At 49.9% G+C, this 16,380-nt stretch overlaps 1 protein-coding gene across 2 annotated transcripts in view; it reads right to left on the bottom strand.

Annotated features, from left to right (window-relative positions):
* ppargc1b (peroxisome proliferator-activated receptor gamma, coactivator 1 beta) overlaps positions 1–16,380 on the bottom strand; it is a 56,953-nt gene that overhangs the window by 15,597 nt on the left and 24,976 nt on the right. The window contains exon 1 of one of the 2 annotated variants that reach the window (XM_064328044.1): positions 6,107–11,090. The exons of the other annotated variant lie outside the window; for it this stretch is intronic. The gene's annotated coding sequence lies outside the window, so the exon portion shown is untranslated. Of the gene's footprint in view, positions 1–6,106; positions 11,091–16,380 lie in introns of those variants that run through there. 2 annotated transcript variants of the gene reach the window in all.

The raw sequence follows: 16,380 nt of genomic DNA, 5'->3' as shown, positions 1-16,380 counted from the left end.
AGGGAACATTCTCCTCAGTAACAGCAAGAAATGAATTCGTAAACTTTTTGAAAAACTACAGGAGACCGTGTGATATATTCTGGCTGCCAGTGTCTGATGTGGAAAGCATGATATGAAAGTCACTGCTGACTACTGTAAGCATAAGGAGATGTACAATGTGCAAACACTGTCTGGTGGACTCTAAGGTCAATGTGTTGCAATAAAAGTCTCTTGGTGCTGTGTCAGGGAAATCGCTTGGCAGGCCAGTTGGCAAGGCACCAACGACCTAGTCGCCTGGGCAGAGGCATTAAGTGTCATCACCGATGGCATGAAAGACCTTAGCCCCGCCCCCTCCCCTGACAGAACATCCGAGCAATCTTGACCCTTCCACATGATTTCAGTAAAATTAGACCCGTTGGACCGCTTGTTCAAACAATCCGCACGTCGGTCTGAGTAACTGAGGATGACAAACTGAAACAAGGCCAAAAGCTGTGTCACGTTCCGTGGACAAGAGTTGCTCATTGGCTGGGAGACGGCAGCTAGAATTTGAGGTTATTTCAGCGTACGGAAAATCGTCTGCATTCAGACCGAGAAGAGGAACTACGTCTGGCCTCCAGAGGAAGAGACAAAACCTCGCCTCAAAATGAAAAAAAGGAAATAGCTCAGCTTGCTCCTCGTGCGCCGTTCTTCAACGAGAGGACATTGGACAAATTGCTACAACCCAGGGCAAAGTGCGAAGCTTAAGCTTTTACCACATTATACATTAACGCGCCAGGGTATTAACTGAAGCAATTCAGGTTAAGTATCTTGCTCAAGGGTGAGAAGGCAGGGCTGTGACCCGGGATTCTGCAAGCTCCTGGTCACGAGCCCAGCTCCAAACATCACGCCGCGCTGGCGTCCCGAAGATCTCCAGCAGAACGGGAGTGTGAACAAAGAGCCTCGCACGGGGCTCCCCCGCGCTGGAGGCTCGTAGCGTGGGGCACGGGGGTAACGCACGCAGGGCAAAGGGCATGTTTTTACAGGCCACAGGGGCACAGCAGTCTGCAGGAGGCAACACGCACTCCAGAGCCCCCCCCCCCCATGCAAATTTGATGAAGGTTCGTTCTCAAGCGTCAGCCCCATCTCAGTTACACCCAAACCCATCCAATCCCATTCACTGCATCACAGCAAGGTCAACAGACTTATTTACACCGGCCACTCTCAATTAACTCTGCTATAATGGATGGCTCATTTTCCAGACTGAAAGGCGAATGTAATCGTAGCTTATCAGAAAGAAAATCAAAGATGCTTACACAAGATAAAAAATACTAATATTTTAGAACTGGACAAATCGATAAATTTCAGAACTTTTTTCAAGGCTTTCTAATCACATAAGCATTATATTTCTGTTTGTCCACTATCCCCAGTGCAGTACTAGTAAAGACAGATTTATGGTACGTGAGATTGGTTCACAGATGTAATACACTCGTATAAAAAGAACAGTGGACTGGAGTATGGCCTTAATTATAAACCACAGAGAGCCGATCATTGGCACCATTAATTTAGTTTTTATGTACTGTTTTCACTGCCTACTGTCGTGGTTACACGCGGGTCCGTACACCGGCACGCACAAGAAACAAACAACCCGTTCCCCATGTCTACATTTAGGCTATGGATTAGCAATGCGAGATGTGAGAGGAACACTGTTTTCTTGCTGAGCCAGGCAAAATTATGGTGCAAAAAATCCCTGCGTATGTGTGTGAGCATTTGTGTGTGCATGTGTGCATGAGTGTGTGTGCGTGTGTGTGCGTGTGTGTGTGTCAGCGCGTGTGTGTGTGTGTGCGTGCGTGCGTGCGGCGGTGGCGGTAGGTCAGGTAGCGGACCCCAGCAGGGGGCCCATTGTGGGGCAGAGGGAGGAGCTCCACATCGGCTCCTTCCCTGGTGACCTGCTGTTAGCAGTCCTCTCACATATCCCTCACGTGCCTCTGACTCATCCTCCTCTCCGAGGGGCACCCCTCGCCTCCCCCCCACGGGCCAGCCCACCCCCCACCCGCAGCACGCCCCCCCGACTCCTCCTCCTCCTCCTCCTTCTCCTCCTCCCAGGAAAAACAGAGCTCCCGCTAAATCAATTCTGGCACATTCCACACAGCTTTCCACATTGGCTCTGTATTTCTCCATCCTTTCCCCCCCTCCCATCCCCACCCCCCCCCACCTTTTTCTGCCACGGGATGCCTCGTTAAAAATCGATAAAGACATCCTTGGCTTGTGAAGGTTCGAGGTCAAAGGCACCCGCCCGCGGACACAGGCTTACACACAGCACATGTACTGGCACACAAAGCCTAGCCACCGAAACTTTAAACAGGGCCCCTCGGCAGCCATAACGTTTAAACTAATCAGCACAGTGACCTTTCGAACTTTTGAACCTCCCATGCCTTTGACCTTGAAAAGATAATGGCATAAGATATCCCTCTGGTTTTAAATGGGAAGATCCATCAAGCGGTGCAATGGCAGATAAAGGCATACTAAGGACCACATTATATTACAAATGATAATGACTACGTATCTCATAAATAACAAATGCGATTATAAACCGAGTCTACAGTGCTGCTTCTGGTGGGGCAAAAATCACTTAAATTAAAATATTAAACGCATTGCAAGCTGTAAGCCCTCAGAGTACCGTGTGACATCGCATTCTGTGACACCGTAGTCTCGTGATGCCGTCCCTGACGAGCCATTCATGCCTCTGGTTAAGTGCACTGACATTTACACGGCGCTGTGAATGTTAGCCACGCCCCCCCACCAAACACACAGACGCACAGATGCACACACACACTCACACTCAGACACGCAGACGCACATGCACTTAGACACACACTCGCACTCACAAGGCCACCCGCACCGTGAACACAGGCTTTGCCGTCTGAACTGTGCGTCTCGGCTAACGCCCACCCCCCCCCCACCCCAACCCCCACCCCGTGCGCCAAACAGGACGACCTCCAAACGGAACCTGCACATTACCACCCATCACAATGCCTGGCCTTATTTCAAGAGGCTCTGCCCCCGCTGACCTCGTCACGCCGGTAAGAAATCATGTGATTCACGGGCGGCCGGAGCGGCGCGGCTCTCCCTCACGAGAGCGCGGTATCTCGATCGGCCCGCCGCCCCGCCGCCCCCGCTCACCTTGGGACGGACCCGCGCGTTCGTCCGGGCCAGCGGCGGCCTGCCGCCGGAGCGCCGGCCGCATGAAGGCTTGCCGCGCGCGCTAATCTGCCGCTATCTCAAAGACGCCGCCGATGCACTTTGAACGGATGTTTTTAAGTGGGGATTTTAAACCGAAAAAAACAGAAAAAGCAGCGATAACGGGGGCCAGATAAAGAGAGAGGCCTGTAAGAACAGCGGGGCCAATGAATAAAACATCACCTGCTGATATTGAATGATGGGGGGGGCTCGCGGGTTTCTGCGATACAGAGACGTGATGGTGTTCCTGTGTCCATTAGGGGTAAAAAATGAGTTCCTGTCACGATCACTTCAAACTGCACACTTGTTAGACGGGTGAAAATAACGTCTAGTGCAGCGGACACTTACGGGAGATTCGAGCGGAGATAATTGTTAATCCATGTACAGACTGCAAAGGGTTCCTATTGCTCCGGTAAAGAGGCTAAAGCTCCACTCTGGGCCAATTACGAATTTCAATTTCCCCCGCAAAATCGTTTCACCAAAGCACTGTGAGGAAGGGCTCCAAGTGCCTATATAATGTCTCTCTCTCCGAGTCAGGTGACCAGAAAGGAGAGCACTTTAGAAATAAGTCAGACTGCCCCGAGCAAAACAGACCATGCATTGCCAAGGTGAGCAAATAAAAAAGCCTTTATTTTACCATCAGCTCTACTGCTTTTAAAATGAAGTTTAAAATAAACCAGAGAAGGCTTTATCTAAACTGAAAAAATCTATGTTCAGCAAACTGAATAAGGAACAGTAAAGTATAAAACACAAGCGAAAGAGGCGCAGTTTAGTACTCTCTGTGACTTTTCATACCCTGGCGGTCAACACTTTTACTGAAGGAGCCACACAGTCAGTCAGGCAGCGAGGAACAACCGGCGCTGATCCTAGAACCTCACCCTCCGGCCAGAGGCCAGACGGGGGGGGGACAAAAAAAACACGGCTTTCTTCACCGTTACGTGTACGTGTGCTCAACCAAGCCACCCCTCTCCTGCCTCTACTGTGTCAAAAACAGGCCCGAGCGCCAAGATATCCACAAAGAATATCCAGTTGCAGCCCCCCCCCCCTCCGCGGAGAGATCGCTGTACCGCGGCGTTACGCAAAACGCCGCTGGGGATGGAGTCATGTGATGCGGTCCTGCTGACCGAGGCGGCGGCGTGGAGGTCAGGCAGCGCGGTTAACCTTTAGGGCTGCCTGAAGGACACCGGTGGGCCACCGAGGACCGCAGCGCCAACTCAAAGAATTCCGCCTGCGATGAAAGGGGTTGGGGTGGGGGGGGTGCTTGGGTGGTCGCCAAAGGGCCACGAGAAATACATCTGCGGATTTAAAAAAGGGGGGGGGGGCAGGAGAGACACCCGAGACAGCCGGGTTATGTCCCGTCCCGTGCTCTCCGTCGGTCCGACCGGCTCGGATCTGGGCCCGGGCACGAGGGAGGGAATGCAGGAACCCTGCTCGGGTCTCACACCCGGGGGGCCTGGGGTGGTGGGGGGGGGGGCTGGGGGGCGGTTTCTTCTGTTGAGAGGGACAATTTTGCATACTGAGTATTGAGCCTTAATAAGCTTGGAGGCTGCTCATTTATCTCGAGCACTTGCCAGCTAATAGGCTCTTATCGGAGTGCCCTGTTCTCTTTGAGCCCGCTGCTATCTAAGGTATGTTATATATAGCCGTTATCCCGGGTCTTATGACTGCCTCTTACACAAGCTGCTTGTGACGGGCCGGGGTTTAAATGCTGGGGATGCCAGACGCAGATGGGCCCTGCTTTCCAGCCCCGAGTCCGCCGTCCCCCCCCCGTCCCCCCCCCCCCCCCAGGCCGCGCGCACACAGACACACGCATGTTTAAGCCCGGCTAACAGGATGCCTGTCCATAAATGCACTGCGCCGCGCTCCCCCGTCCGCTCGACGCCGCGGCGGTACAGGGCCAGCGTGCGCCGGGCCCGGCGGAGAGCATCCGCGTGGTCAACCCCTCACGAGACGTGGTCTTCTGCAGCCGGGAGCACTTTAACGCCACGGGCATCGCCCGGAATATTCCGCAAGTTCCGCGGGTCGCCAAGGACAAATTTCGACGCCCTTTCTCTCGACCAACAGCAAAAACCTGACCTCCTGGAGAAAGGTCACCGATCTAAAATCAGATCACCTATCTTATTTTTCCCTTCTGTTTTTCTGAATGAAATTCAACATTGTCAGATTAAATTCCCTTGTCATTATATGTTCCCTTGTAAGGAGTGTCCTTAAATTGAATTTAAATTTGACTCTGCCCCCCCTGCACCACCCACCCATTCCTCTCCTGCCCTTACCTCTCCACCCCAGCAGGGATCTAAATTAATTGCAGACTGGTGGAAGTAGGGCAGTAGAGGGAAGAACTGGGGCATTTGGCGGCTGGTAGCCTCGCAACTAGAATGCGTACTTCAGCGTCGACATTGTGCTGTTCAAACGGATTGATAAAAAGGAACTGAAAGAGGTTAAAGCTGTAATAATTTGCAGCGCTTTTATGACACAGCACAGTCCCGAAACGAAGCCCTTTAATGCTGCTCCAGACACGTGAGCCTCTATTCTCTCCTGATCCGAGTGAGCTGGGGTGCATCAAATTTGCATCTTTTTGAATCCCCGAATTAATATGTTAAGAGGTCCTCGGAAAATAGCAGGAAGCACAGCAACACTGAAGCTTGCTAGCCAGAAGTCTCCCAACGATCACGATTTCTTCAAACCGCTAATTAACCAGGTTTAAAAAAATAAATAAATAAGGCTATTTAATGTGGAGCTGGGACACTATGCTTTAGGAGAGCGGAACACTTCATACTAATCACAGATAACACCTCGGTTTTATCTGCGACTAGTGTAAATGAACCATGTCATTGAGTTCAGCACTGCAATCATCGTTTCCTAAACGGTTCATTTCCCTGAGGCGAGGACTAACGAACTCTCGGTAACGCACCCAAAACCGCAGGTTACTGCCCTGCCAGCTTCCTTATTAGTGGGGCTGGGCCTTGTCTTCAGGCACAGCTTTGCACTACAATGAAAAGAAAAAAAAAAAAGGTCTTAACATCTTAGATGGAGGAACAAACGCTGATAAAATGTCAAGCTGTCCTTTAAGAAGAACAGCGGAAGGTGCAGGTGGCTTGCCGTGTGCCTGCAGAAGGGTCGCAATGTCCTAAGAGGGCAAAAGTGAATTGAATAAGGCCTATCTGTACGTGTGTACGTGGTGCATTACTGCAGTGGCAGTAAACACACAAAGAAAAGAGAATAAACTATATGTTCAATAAACTATTGGGCATTTAGACAAACCAAAGCAAAGTAAAAAAAAACAGCACAAAGTGAAGATATTTATCTATTTACTGATTTAGCAACATGGCGGTTTCACTAGGGACTCTGGTTTAACGGTTTGTGTTTTCAATAAACTATTGGGCATTTAGACAAACCAAAAGCAGAGTAATAACAACACAAAGTGAAGATATTTCTCTATTTACCGATTTAGCAACATGGCAGCAGTGCCTGTTGAAACTGCAGAAAACATAACTTAATAGCTGTCGAGTGCACAAAGAAAGCGCAGCAAAATATATCCTTACAAATGAACTGGCTGATTAAAAGAGTAAAAGCTGCATATGGATAATTATCCAAACAGTCCACAAACAAGACAATAGGTACAATAAATCACAGTTAATGACCGTCTTGGTCGAGCACTCTCATGCAGCTCAATAGTGGGGACTCCATTGTGGCTCAAAATAGGCTATTGCATTTCCCTTTTGTTAAATGCAATCAATCCTGAAAATGAGCAGCAACACACTGTTCGGTCTAATCACCAAAACATAACCGTACAAATGCACTCCAATCCTCAGTAATTCTAAGGACTGGTGAAGTCCCAAGGTGATGGGTCTGGTGTAACCCCCTACGCTCTATGTTTCCAGTGCTTGCAGACTCCATCTCAGCCCTCAGAGCTCACTGCCCGGTCCACTAGCACCAAGTCTGTGCGACACCACCCCTTTCACTCCCTATATCCTTAGGAGCAGAGCATCCATCACACCTAACGGACAGTGACCAACATCACCACGTCGCAGTCACTCATTAATCTATGCAAAGGTTAGGCAAAGAGCAGAGACGATACCAAGCTAACAGCATTAGCGCCGAGAGCAGCAGGCCTGGCCGCATCATGTTAAATGCATTTGATAAGTACCCTTGGCTAAAAGTGTCAGTTAAATGACTAAATTTTAAAATTGCAGTAGTTAGATGAGCACACTGCGAAACGTTAACACCACCGCTACCGCTAAGCCGCCGCCAGGACCGCCGTGCGCACAGGAACACCAGCACCGCAGACGCCCTAAACGGCAAACTGGACATAAACCAGATTTTAAACGCGTTCAATTACGTGCAGATCAGTGCTCATATTAGTCCTACCATGTTGAGTGGCATACCATGCGACGCACGGACAGGGATGACCGAGAGGAGCGCAAGACTAGCACCCAGGAGACAACCGCCTACCGCAGAGACAGGGCAGTAATGGGATCCGACTAGAAAGAGGCCGCACTCGGAAAATGGGCTTCGGTCGTCTGCCAGTTCCTCCAAGGGATATCTTTGCATTACACCCACTATACAAAATTGGTTACATGTAAAGAGATTGAGGTGGCACTGTGCCTGCTCCCCTCTTCTTCCACCTTCCCTTAGTCTGAAATATGCTGCTTCGGCCATCTTGTCAGGCTGCCAAAGTCGCGCATAAACTGATGGCGAAGATGACTGTTAACCTCAGTCTCAGTCCATTACTGCATAATAAAGGAGCAGTTACTTGGAAGCATTAACCAAGATGGAGGTTCTTTGGCTGCACAGGATGTCTTTCTGAAGCCCACATGCACATTCAAGATGGTGGAAGACAGTCGGTTCGCAGCAGAGAACATATAATGGGGAGTTTTTGCCTCTGAGGTCACATGTCTCATCTTAAGCATGATGGCTATCCTTCTAATTGTTTCCAACTGCCATTACTTAACTTCCCTTGGGGCTCTTAAGTTGTGACTGTACGCATATTCTGCACATGACTGTAGTGTATCATGAGATAATGTATTTATGTATTTCTTTAAAGTTGGTGGAGGGCCAAAATCACAATTTCCTTTTTTAAATGTAAAGACCAGTGCTTCTTGAAGGCTATATATGGATGTGAAAGTATGGATTTTGAAGTTTTAACCTTCAAAAAACACAATACTGTTTTTGCCCAGTCTTTGCTTGCAGAGATGCAAGCTACTGCAGAGAGATGAGAGGAAAAATTCAGGAAAATTCTCAGAGATGCTAACAGATGACTTTCTAAAACTTGGTAGTTTCATGATAAAACGTTGCTGTCCAGTCTCGTTACATTACAAAAATAGGCAAAATACGTAATGAGTCCTTTTAAGGCTGTTTGCTATCGCTTTAAAATACACATTCAAAAATGGATCGCTAATTAAAGTTATCTACTATGATAGCCGCAAAGCTAGCCTTGGATATAAATGCTAGGACCATATGGCTAAAAGCAGGAGTGACTGCCATGACATAGCCATCCGCTCGAACCTCGCACTGAAATGCAGAGATGAAAGGAATGACAACTGTTGCGATATAATGAAATGCTGGCTGGAAAACGCTACCTCAGCTTTCATTTAGACTACTTTTTGAAATGTGAAGGTGAGTTGAGATCGGTTTCATTTGATAGTCTATATTTTGTGTCTTTTTAGTCTATATTTTCTATTATTTTGAATCGTTACTACAATGCTGATGATGGCAATCACTGAAAAGGCTTTGTGTCGTGTCAAAATATTTTGGTTGTTTATGCTGATAAAGGTATCAGGTATTGCTCAATGGTTCAACTGTACATGGCTCGCGGTCCTGAGACAATTAATTTTCTAACTTGGCATAGATACGTATCAAAATGTGGCTAAGTAAGCTAGCGCTTGCGTAATGTACAAACAAACAAGAAGAACAAGATGCATGGAGCCGGGTTCTTAAAGATACGTCCCAAAGCAACTAATCAATAAACAGATGCACTCAATAAAAGATGAAAATGCCATTAAGCAACCTAAGCAAGAACTTGATCACATACCTCGGCAACTTTCTGGCTCTCACCTCACACACCCCTGTGTAGACCATAAATCCCTTCCTTTTCCTGTCTTAATCAATATCAGTTTCGGGTCTTGAAATCTTCCCTCAATTGCCTAAACTTGCGTCCAATTTGGCTCAGAAACAACACTGACATTTGCCCTGAATCCTACCCTCCCCAAGCCCCGGTACGTCCATTTTGGATCTAACAGGCATCCCCCCGCATGGGCCCCCAAATCCTTCCGCCCTCTTGTCTGAGCTTAATGGAAGCTGATTAATTCCCACTGCCAGCTACCAAACAAAGGCACAGCATTGCACACGCTGGGTTACTACTATAGACTTTCAATGGGTAATACAGCGAAATGAAAGGTGTGAAGTGAACAGCTACAGAACTTTAATTCAAAAGACCAGCAACTGTGAGGTAAATGGAAGGAAGTTGTGCTTAAAGCCAGGAGGTGGCATCAGCAGAGGTCACAACCCTGTAGATAAGCAACGCTGTGGCACTGGGGCATGTCCAAATACCTGTCAGTTAATTGGTAACATGTAAAGCCAGCTTTGCAACTATACTTCCTGAAAGAAAAGAACAGTGTGCTGTATCTGGTCTCCAATAAAGACTCAGCACAGTGCTGCTATGAAACAATCCCTGAGACACCATTATGTATGCAGGACATGAGCCTGTGCTCTGGTGAAACTACCCTGGATACCCATTTCAAGGTCCAATAAATTACATCTCCCTCATCTCAGAAAGTGCTATTCACTTTCTCTAAATTAGCTTGTTTCCCTTTTTTTTGTTGGAAAAAAGATACGCATCCGTGTTTACATTCCTGTGTGTGTGTGTGTGTGTGTGTGTGTGTTTGTGTGTGTGAGCGTGTGTGTGTGTCTGCAATATATGTACATGATTTTTCTTCTCTCTTCTGTTGGGAGGGGGGTCCATCCTCAACATTTTACAGCAGTTAGCGCAACGCTAGTTTTACGCTTGTACACCGGTGATTAATGAGCCACTAACAGCCCGTGACCTCAGTCAGTGCTTCATTTCTGATTCGCTGTTGGTCTCCAGATCGGGCTGCGACGCCCAGTGACGCCCCCACTCGGCTTCCCAGAGGGCGATCGCACCCTTCTCTCAGTCCTCCTGGTTGCTCGGCTCACAGCCTCAGACCAAAGTCACAAGCTGGTAGTTTTTTTTTTTCGTTTTTTTTCTGCTGGTCAGATTCCGTTCTGTACCGTGGAATCTTATCTTTCCTGGAATTGAATGCCACTCAGTCACACAGAAACTCCGCCTCTCAAGGTCACTGAGAATTACACTGAATTTGCAGATTGTGAAGAGCCCTGCATGAAGGACGAACAAGCCCGCACAACAGTAGTAATGATAATAACAAGACTATTATTATCACTAGGAGTAGTAGTAGTAGTAGTAGTAGCAGCAGCATTGTTAGTAATATCTATTGTATTAATCTATTGAAACTCTAAACCACTCCACAGTGAATTAAAAGGCTGTTATGATTGAGACCGCATAAATACACTGCATATAATGGGCGTCTGTACGTGATTCAGAGCTGTTAGGGGATAAAGGATCAGCTGCAGACAGAGGGAGAAGTCAGCGCTTCTGGGCTCCTGCAGCCGTATCCGTTTCGCCGAAACAAAAAGGAGCCCGTCTCTCATTACCCCGGCTGAGGAGGTTTACAGGTGAACACTCCCAAAGCCATGCACTTTATGCACAGGCTCGTATCACTGGTGCTGCAGTTTAACACCCCCCCCCCCCCCCCAGCTCGAGTAACCGCCATCCGTACCCTAACCCAAACCGGGAGCGTATTACCGCCATTTCGGTCCATTTATACGGCTTCTTATGAGACGGGGGAATTAAACAGTGGAGAGCGTTCAGCCTGGTCCCTGCCTCTGCAGTGGCCGGCAGGGGGGGGGGGAGCTGGGAGGTGTGATTCACTGCAGTCGTGACTGTCACAAACCAGGACGGGGGGGGGGGGGGGCACCGGGCAGGTGCGCGTCTGCGAGACAGAGCAAGAGAGAAGAAAAACCTGGCGAGGCGGGGGAAGCACCTCCCGTTCCTGTCCATCGGCGGCCCTGAACGAAAACCGCAACGGCGAGAAGCTGGGGACGCGGCGAAATGGAGAGGGACCCGCGAGCTCAGAGCTTCACGGCAGGCTAATTTCACGGGCAGACCAATACGGTTAGGCAGCCCCGAGTCCCTAAACCCGACGCCCGTGTGTCTGCGTCTTCCTGTCCGTCTCTTCCTTTGCTTCACAGCTGCAGCAGGAAGACGGAGGTGCGCGTGGGCCCCCGGGGCCCTGGCGTACGCGTGAGACAGGGCAGAGTGTGAATCGAGGACAGAAGGGGCGGAGAGGAGCGACGTCACGCCAGACCCCTCGCACGCAGGGAACCAGCGGCCGTCCCGGGGCCAGACTTAGAAGGTGGCGGCGCGGTAATCGAATAAAAAAAGCTTTTTCTGCCCCTTCTGTTCCTGCCGTCCTGGGCGAGCGAGGGCGGGGGGGGGGGGGGGGCGGCTGCTCTCCCGGTTTGCCCTTGCCGCGCTCTCCTTGAGCCGGCGCGCCTGGCCTGGCCCGGCCCGGCCCGGCCTGGGACCCAGCGCGGGCAGGGGAACGCCGACCTCTCGGGGAAATGTCACGCCCTTCGCTTCGAATGGCGAGCGCTGGGAAGGGGAGGCGGCGGGTGGGGGGGGGGGGGCCACGGCGTCCGCGGAAAGCATTTCACTCACGCGGAGCCAGAGGGGGCCGTTCCAGGGGACGCACGAGGTCAACAGCGCCCGCAGCAGACCCGGTACACAGAAAGGGCAGGGAAGCCATAAAGCCCTGTGCACAGACCGGGTCAACGGTCTAAACCTTTAAAGAGTAGGTTATTTTGAAATGTTTTTTTCAAAGTTCTAAGTCAGTGTCCTAGAACTGCGTTGTTTTAAATTAACATTAGTGATTGCTACATCGGCATTGGAATTTTTAGTTAAGTTAAATTTTAATCACCTGTTTGCAAACTTTCACCTTAATTGCACTCTAGACCACATATTTGTTAAGCTGTAATGATCAGATGCTTATAACGAAACATTATAATCCTTGCCGTTATTTCAACATTTCTGAAATAATATCATTTGGCAGCAAAAACTGGTAGAACCTTTTTCCTACATTTCAAATTTTCTTTCTGTCCCCAGTTGTGATGTCAGAGTCAATGAAGATATCCAGCCAGAAAATTGGTGCCGTTCACAAATTCGTCCATTTACTTTTTAATATGACGCAACACTGCTCGCACCTGATTGGCTGGATTGGTTTTGGCCCAACATTTTCAAACCAGAAAAACACTGTATCGTATTCATGAACTTTCTCGTATTCCACCTAACCAGTCGACTAAAATATGTTTCTGAAAACATTTGAGCAGGGAAATAGGCCATGCAAATTGCTGAATCTTGATTCATATTTGATCTGCAAGTAACACCCAGTTTTAGAGTTTGATCATGATCAGAGTTTTATGAGCCAGGTGCAGCTCTGCTGTACAAAGTCACTTGCATAGAGAATACATTATGCAAATGAGTAGAGCACACCTATTCCACCCACCCTAGAAAGCTGTGCGTTTTTCAAAGCTGTGCAGAAGGCGGGGCCAGGTTGAAACAGCAATTGCTGTTGCTCATGAAAGTAGGTTTTTTAGAATGATTTTTGGAAAAAAAAAAAAAATTGTTTTCAATTACCCGTAGTGATTAGTAACATTCAGTAAATGACATAATATGACTAATATATTTGCAATCGTACATCTTAAAGGGTTAAAGACCTCCTGACTCAGTCTGCTTGCCAGGCTTCAAGGCACGGGTCCTACAGTGTTGAAGGTTCGATCGCCGCTCTCGCACTGCCGCTAGGAGCCAGCGAGCTGGTCGCCATCCCCGGCGAGCTCTTTGCAGCGCGCCAAAGCACATTCAGTCCGACGGTAATTCAGTTCATCCCAATGGCGCTGCAGCGCTAGCTTACCGCCGCTCTCATGTCCGCGTACACAGAGCCCGGAGCTGAAAGCACAGGCAGGCATTTCGGGCTCTTTCTCAAACCGTCCTGCCGCCGCAGACCGCCCCGTCGCGCAGCGGCGTGCCTCTCTCAGTCTAAATATGGTCATAGTTTCTGCAGCGGCGCGCTTGTTCTTGCTCCCCACCTCTCCCCGAGGAAAATGTTCCTCCGCACTGGCACAAAAATAGGAAGCAGTCAGAGGACGAGAGTTTTTTTTCCACGGGCTGAACCCGATTTCCTAGGTTCACCCCGATTAACCGGCTTATTCCTACACTGAACCCGCTAAAGTCTTTGCGAACGCACACGCGATCACAGAGCCTCACGTACTTCCGAGTCGCACTCTCGCGTGAAAGAGGACGGCAAAGAGAATCAATGCGGGAAAGATATTCTGGGAGATAGAAACTTTAATTACGCTTCAATTTAAAACATTTGTATAATCCATATTCCCTGCAGCCTTGTTATTTCCTAACCAGTTCATTAAAGACTTCCTTTAATACCGTGCGAGCAAAGCTGTGAGGATACTGTGGGACAAAATAAATATCAAACATGAGCAAAAAAAAAATAACAACGCATAAATACTGCTGACACAATTAACACCGCTCCACGTGAACGCGCGTCACGGCGTCCTGTTCACACGTTCCGTGACGCGGTGTTTGAACACAGGCTCGCGCGTCTCGCGCGGACGCCGACGCTTGGATTGGCCGGTTTCCGGCGCGTGGCGAGAAGCAGGCGAAACGGCTCCGCGCTGAACGGCAGGCGAGCCGCTGAAAGGAGGCCCGTAAAACTGCCACTCGCCGTTTGAAACCCGTATCAAACTAAGCTCAGCGCAGCCACCGGAGACAAACGTCTTTCTGGAAAGCTCACCGCTGTAATGCTAGCTTTGAGCGGGGAGATTATGCGCTCATCTGCTCGGGAAGCACATTTTCAAGGGAAACGGCCTACTTCAGAATGTAGCCCGGCTACAGCAAATCTGATAAGGTAGCGGAAACCTGCGTGGCCCACAACAGAACCCGCGATAAATCTGACTGTTTTTCACATACGTTATTTGACACACGAACAGTCTAAATGCTGACATTGCTACAATGACTTCCTCAGGAGTTATGGCTGAAACACTTTGAGTAGCTGGTAACTAACATTACCCAAAGTTGTATAGTACATGTTGTAACGCAGCCAAAATGGTTGTCACGGTGTCGTGGTCATCGGTCTTCACTTCTATCCTCAGGGGTTGTAGATTATAAGGCCGATATTGAAATTTTAAAAAGTGCTATCGATCAATAGAGCCCTTATCAAACAGTCACAGATACACACTACTTTACAAAGTGCGATATGGGTCAAGTGTCAAGGAAAGGGCGGCAAGCGAGAGTCATGACCGCTGTCATATATCCTGGTCTCCGGTTTCTTCCATCGCCGTTTGTTGGCAGCCATGAAATCAAGGTAAAAAATATTCCTCGGGTCTATTTCAGGGTGGAGGGGGCGGGAGCGGAGAAGAGTGGGGTGGGGGGGGGAGAGGGGACGAGGTTTGTTTTGAAACCCGAAACCTGAGCGAAGTGTGAAGCTGACCTTTGTTTGGGAATTCAAAGGTCAAAAGGACAGCGCTGACTCGGGAGGCACAGCTGCTCCGGTGGCACAGGCCTGGGACGAGGCCTTCGCTGTGCTCTCAAACACACACTGCATTGGGTTACGCTATTTTAGGAGGCCCGAGGAAGCCGTTTCCCAGGCTCCTGCCGTAAATCTGCCCTGCGTTAGCATGCCTCTGCCACAGATTGACATTTGTGAGTCTGATTAACCAGGGCACAGCAGCAGCGGCCCCACTTCCTGGTTTCTGCCAGCACGGAATGTCCTTTTCCCTAACCACTGCTCCGCTCTATTCAGGAACCTAAACTACATCTGAATATGTCTGATCAAAAGCTACAGTCAGGTGACAGAACTACTGCAAGCCCGGGCGTATCAACAAAGAAGCGACGAGGACGTGGTGATTTACCGATACAGCTCTACATCAAAATCAAAATCGCAAACAAGAACTCAGAAGAAGTCCTGCAGCTTTTTCCAAGGAGACGGTAAATATCGTTAAAATCCTGTTTCATTTGCACTGATGCCGGCAGATCAAGGGTCCCGTGATCCGCGTTACAGCGCTCAGATAGCATTTTAAACAATACAAGCTCAGAAAGGCCAGCTGACGTGCGACAACACAGAGGACTGTGCGCACGGTTGCCACGACGCAAATCCACGCCCAGCAGGCAGTCCTGAGCCCCGCCCACTTCGAGTCAACCAAAACGATGCCGTCTCAAACCACAGGCCCCACGCGAGTGCGGAGGGACGTCTCAGAGATAAGGAAGTTAGCACTGTACAGGAACCGCTTAGATCACAAATAACCCCCCCCCCCCCCTCCTCACACCAGCCTAATAAATTCCCACTTAAGTGAGCGAGGTTTTGGCAAATCTATGAGTAGCCCAAACGATTCCCTGGAAGCAGATGAATGGAAACCACCGGGCCAAATGGCATTATTTACAACCGCAGGCTCGGCAGTGAATACGTCAGGGGTCCATTAATCTGCTATTAAATGAAAGGAGGACGAAACACTCTAATCAGCAGTGCCCCGAACAGACATTCTGCATCGCTGTACGCTTACCCGACGAGCGGCGCGGCAGGAAATGCTGTGGGTTTTATTTTTTTTTTTTACTGTTATATTTTCCGCATCGAGCGGCAGTCGAAGTACTGTAACAGCACTCCGGTAAGTTCCGGCTCTCTCTGAGCCGCACGGCGCGTCCACCGACGCCGGCACGTTCAGCTGGACCCCGCGCGCCGGCAAAGGGAGCGGTCGCGGGCGGTTTCCGCGAGTTTCGCGGCCCCCCGGCCTGCGCGGGCGAGCTCTTCCGGGGCGAGCGTTTGAAGTCGCCGATGACTCACCGCCGAACTCCCGGCGCCCAAACAGAAGGCCGCGCCATCTGCCGGGGCCCCCCTGCTCGAGCCCATTGCCGGCGAAGGTGCGGCGTGCGGCGTGCGGCCGCGCCGAGCCGGACCAGGTGCACCAGGACCCGCTGTCCTCTCGCCTCCGCGCCATAACTCTCACCCGACGGTGCCGAGCGTCCAATAACTCAATCTCGCCACCGCGGTTCCAGACAGATTTATTTTCTCTCGGGCTCCGCAGCAG

This window comes from Anguilla rostrata, chromosome 3 (genome assembly GCF_018555375.3).
Source record: "Anguilla rostrata isolate EN2019 chromosome 3, ASM1855537v3, whole genome shotgun sequence".
Taxonomy (NCBI): Eukaryota; Metazoa; Chordata; class Actinopteri; order Anguilliformes; family Anguillidae; genus Anguilla; species Anguilla rostrata.
The sequence above is the reverse complement of the archived record's forward strand: the minus strand, read 5'-3'. Positions and strand labels throughout refer to the sequence as shown.